This window comes from Salvelinus namaycush, chromosome 30, assembly GCF_016432855.1.
Source record: "Salvelinus namaycush isolate Seneca chromosome 30, SaNama_1.0, whole genome shotgun sequence".
Lineage (NCBI taxonomy): Eukaryota > Metazoa > Chordata > Actinopteri > Salmoniformes > Salmonidae > Salvelinus > Salvelinus namaycush.
This window is the reverse complement of record NC_052336.1, coordinates 4,907,151-4,912,367: the sequence shown is the minus strand read 5'-3', so window position 1 is coordinate 4,912,367 and position 5,217 is coordinate 4,907,151.

The window sequence follows — 5,217 nt, the reverse complement described above, 5'->3', positions numbered from 1 at the left end:
CGTATGTCTCCTCTAGCCTGTGTTCTGCAGTGACTACCATGGCTTATGCATGTGTCAAGTCACATCCACAAACAAACCACTAGTCCATTCCAGTGTTGTGTCTGTTAGGATAAATACTCTGTACATTATTTGCTTTGGCCTCGTGGCTTATCAACTTAGCTGGCCTGTATTTGTTTTATCCCCTGGCCCCTTTCTTGCCTGGTTAATAAGTACATGCATCTCTGGCTATACAGTTCATTAGTGTGATGGCTAGCTGGCTAATGTGTGTGTAGGGTAGGCTCCTGTCCCATTGGAGCAAGTGCACATAGGGGCGGTGTGGCAGAGCAAACAGTAGGGAAGGACAGAGAAGAAGAAAACAGCTTATAAGAGAGACAATGTGACTGGTCATTTAGCTAATGGCAGTGATGTAATAGTGAAACCGGTGCCTCCTGTGATTCTGTGGACTCTAGGGGCGTAGTGGTGTGTACTGGTGTGTTAGAGCAGATGGTCAAATATGGGGACTGTAGAGAGACCTTCCAGTGTTGTGACTGGACATGACACACACACATGCTCACGTTCCAATGCATGTCTGTATCTGTGTGTCGCTCTGTGATGATTAGGCTTGACCTGAGACCTGAGACTGACCTTTGGCCTGAGGCCGGACAAGGTATTGGCAGTGAGGTCATAGGATTACTGTATAGACCCTCCCCTCTTTTAAGCCAGACCCCCGTCTGCCTCTGTTGCTGTCCCAGGTCAAATCAACCTCATAATGCTGTACCACAGTGGTGGAGCCTGGCTTAGGCTACTGAGATAATGAACAGAGAGTTTAATATGGTGATAAAGTTCCCAAAGCCCAGCCTGACCATCCGATTGGATTGGCCTCAAGGGGGTCCACTAGCCTCACATCAACCCTCTTGAAACCTCACCGAGCTGGGATCGGCACCCAAGAAGATTTGGGGGTCTGGATAGAATCGGATTAGCCAAATGGTCCCGACGTGATGTAATTGCCAAGGGACTGACCCCTGTGTAACACCATAACCATAACAATGCTGAATCCTCAGCATCTGGCCTAGTTAAATAAAGGTTAAATAAAAATAAATAAAATCTGATTGGCTTATAAGGAGGATGTTGTTCCTGATTTCCCAGAAAGGTTCAGCTAGGGTGACACGGATATGTCATGTGAGGCGTCATATTTAGCTATTAGCTAAATGTGGTCTGACACATGTTTTCTTAGTGCTTTGAGACTTATGTTTTTGTTGTGCATTGTCCCTGCCAAATAAATGTAATAAATAAGTAAATAAAACATATAAAAAGGTTGTCGGTAAACGCATAAAAACCCAAACCTGGCTGAGGTTGTTATAGGGGAGGGAACTTCTAGAAAACCTGAGTTCCCGCTCGAGAAATAAATAAATAGTGGAATAATAAATCGCCCAGAGACAATGGACAGGTGGCATTTCAGGCTGCGCCGTTTAGTCGTGCAGTCTGCTTTCTGACAGCTTGATTTAGGCTCCTGCAGCCGAGCCAGAATAATTGACAGAGAAACAGAGAGAGAGAGAGAGACAGAGACAAACAGAGAAACAGAGAGACAAAAGGAGAAGGAAAAAGAAAACCAAGACAGACAAATCTTTTTCCATCTTCAATTCTCAGGCCTGAACTGAACTGCACTGATTGCAGAGGATGCCATTCAACCACTCAAATGGCTGCACCCAGATCAGTTCGATGAGGTGGAATAAGGAGCTCTGCCCATTCTATGTCACTGTAGGTCGTGATGCCCATCAGACTCAGGGTCAGGTGCATAGAGTGGTCACAGAAGGGATTGAGTCACCCCTCCACCGTCACAGCCACCTGTGCCTGGCCCTTTCTGAGCCGTATAGGGCTCATTGTGGGCAAGTGGATGAGGGTGCAGAGAGGGGGAGTTTTGGGGGAACTTTGGTGGGGAGAAGGGGGGTTGGAATATGGTGTCCCCCTCTGAGAGATGGGTGTAATCCCTCTGTATTAAACCAGTGAAACGTTGTCAGGGTCCAGAACATTCTCCCCAAAAAAACATCCCCCTTCACCCCCACCACTTTTCATGCCCCCCAGAGTACAGAGAGAGAGTTAGAACAACAGGGGACAACCATACACTTTCACAGGGTTTCCTAAAACAGTGTGCCCCCCAACTCAATCAACATGTATCTTTAAATTCCCACAAATAAATCATTGTGATAAAATCTTTATTACCAATTGGCTACACACAATGAAGTTCAATACCCCAATATTCACAATAAAACATATTTTTGTTAGATTGGCCTCTATTTAGCTTCAGGGGTAATATTTTGCTGTAGTTATGTCCCTCCAGATCAAGCAGTGATTCTTTTTTACCCAATCTGTTTTAAAAGTATTGCCGTTAGAGGACAATTAAACATTTACAGCTCCTGGTCTAAAGCTGGTTTAAAGCCTGTTTCAATAAGCCCCACCTCCTCTCGCCCGCCCAGGTTAATGTGCTCTTCTCCCTCATTTCAATTTCACTGTAGTAAACGTCTTCCTTATTTCCCATAAGGGCTTCCATGGTGAGGTTTTGATTGTCCAAGGGGGTGGGCTGTGGTGTTGGCTGTGGTGGAATCGTCAAAGGGGTCGTCAAAGCCTCGGTGATGCTTGCCGGAGTCTTATTGCCGTGGCAATCAGCCCCCTGCTACTTGGCCTGGGTGACCCCAGTCAGAGATAAGCTTTATGCGATGGCCCATTAACATGCTGGGCAGGCCACCTCCCTCGTTTATCAAAGGCGCTGCTGTGAAATCAACTGTTTATGGACCCCCAGTGAGAGGATAGCGCTGCTGATTGCCTATATTAGGGCCTGGCTTGTAAATGAGGTGCCCATAGACAAAGAACCTTCAGTAGACTAGAGATACATATAATTATATGCTAGTGTTATTCTCACTAACTGAGCAATATATTTAATGACTACTGCAATAGCCGCAAGAGGGTTGGCATTGCAACCCCCAAACCTGAAAACTCTGGGGGAGGGTGTATGTGTTTATCCACGTCTTCCATGTACAGCATGAACCCACAGAATACAACAATCAAACAACACCTATATGACGTTACACGTAGTGATGTTAAAATATATATGTGTCTATGTATGGCTATATAAATGTCCACTCCCATGATGCTGTATCTAAAGAACTCAATCGTCTTCCTTTCTTTCTACCCTGTCAAAGCTTCCTATGGTCCGGTGGATGTCATGTTGTTTTGTGGAGATGGACATGTTAGCCACGTTAGCCGTGGAGTAGCGTAGCCTCATGCTAGGGAGGTGAGGCTGTGCGGCATGGTCCGCTTAAAGCCTGATCACTGGTGAAGGCCTTGTCAATATGTCTTCCGTGATGGATGGTGATGGCCCACCGCGTCTTTGTACACAACAGGGGGCCCAAGTGTTTGTCACTTGAGAGATAGAGGAAGGGAGGGAGACAGGGAGGGAGACAGGGAGGGTGCGGGCGAGACTCAGCTTAATGTCCTTCACCAGTGCTGTGCATGTTCTCCCAACTCTGTGCTATTTGCTTTTCCCTTCACGGCACGGTTAACACCGTAAATTAACCTTTCCAATCACTCTGTGCTCAGAGTTTGGTGCACAACACAGACAGAGACAGAGATGGAGCGAGAGAGAGACAGAGAGCGAGAAAGACACAGTGTTACGCAATGCACTGACATGAGAGAGAAAAAGAGAGAGACAGAACGTTCTCTTTTATGTGCATGTCCTGTGTACTCTGCAATATGTCCGTATCAAGCTGCTTTCTCTTCACCATTCTAGAGATGTAAATGAAACACATGAAAGATGATGTGCTGTAGAATCCCCCCTCCTTGTAGCCCATGTCTGTAAATAGAATGTAAATACCAAACAGCTATGCATGCTGATATACTAGCAAGTCGTTCAGGTACTTTTGTAATCCAAGATTCTCATTTGGCATGTACTGAAGAAAAAAAAATCAAACAAGAAAATGAAATAAAAAATAAACTATAAAAATGGATAGAGTTTGTTAAACAAACTTCAAAAACTGGGGGATATATGTCTTTGCTGTTAATGTTTTCTTACTGATACTTAAAATGCGATAGCCTGCCATTATTAACAGTGCTCTGCTCATGTTACTTGTTACCTGTTATTATGTTTGTAAAGATAGGGTTGAGGCAATATAGGCCATGAACCTCCCGTAGGGTAGTGGATTGTCTAGGTCGGGGTATGATCGGGGAGAGAGGGGAGGGGTGGAGAAAAGCTCTGACTCATACTTATCATAGATTATTTCAATGCCATTGCACGTTCGTATACATACTCTAAAATGAATTATTACATATCCTTAGTCTCTAATTCAGCCAATTAAATGCCATGGCCAAACGGTTTCGCTTGAAAGTTGTTAGTTGAGACGGCAGGATCTGAGAGCCAGATTGAGCTGCTTGTTTGATTTATTTAACCAAAAAGAAAATTCACCAGCTTCAAAGAGTGGGCCACTTTTTAAAGGTACACATATGTTTCTAACACGACAACACAACATAATACTACAACAAAGCTTAGAAGAAGCTTGGTAGAGAACAACTTTGTAATGTTGATTCACTTCACATAAATTGAGGGTGTAATTCATTAATTACTAATTACTTGCAAGGATAATGAGTCATTTAAAACTTGGATTGGACGAGTCCTGTTTTTCGAGTATGGTCTTTGCAATGCGTGGGTATATTGAGAAACAAGCAATGATTATCAAAAAGTCAAATTTGCCTCGGCCCGAGCGACTGAAACGTTCTGAGAGGATGAGAAAGGAGGAAGGTTAGTTGGATGAGAATGTTTTTGTTTTCTAAGAGTGTTTATTTTCCACCATGTTAGAAACTGAATCCCATGGCGCTCATGGTAGATGGAAGTGTCTAATTTTTAACCTGTGCTAAAGATATTTTAAATTTAATAAATAATCATTGTAACAAGACAACTGCTCTGTGTCGTAGTGTGTGTCATATCGTTGTACAGTTCTAGTTACTACTGGTCTATACATACGCCATACTGTGTGTGTAGTGTGACTTCTATAATATTTTTCCTCAGTGTACTGTGCTCCTGTCCTTACAGTAGGGTCAGTAAATGGAGTGTGTATGTGTGTGTGTGTGTGTCTTTCAGAGTGTGTTTATATCTGTGTCAGCGTGTCTGCATATGTACTGTATGTACCACTGAGTGCATACATGAATGTATGCTTGTGTGTGTGAGTAGGTGCCATGGTGACGGCCCAT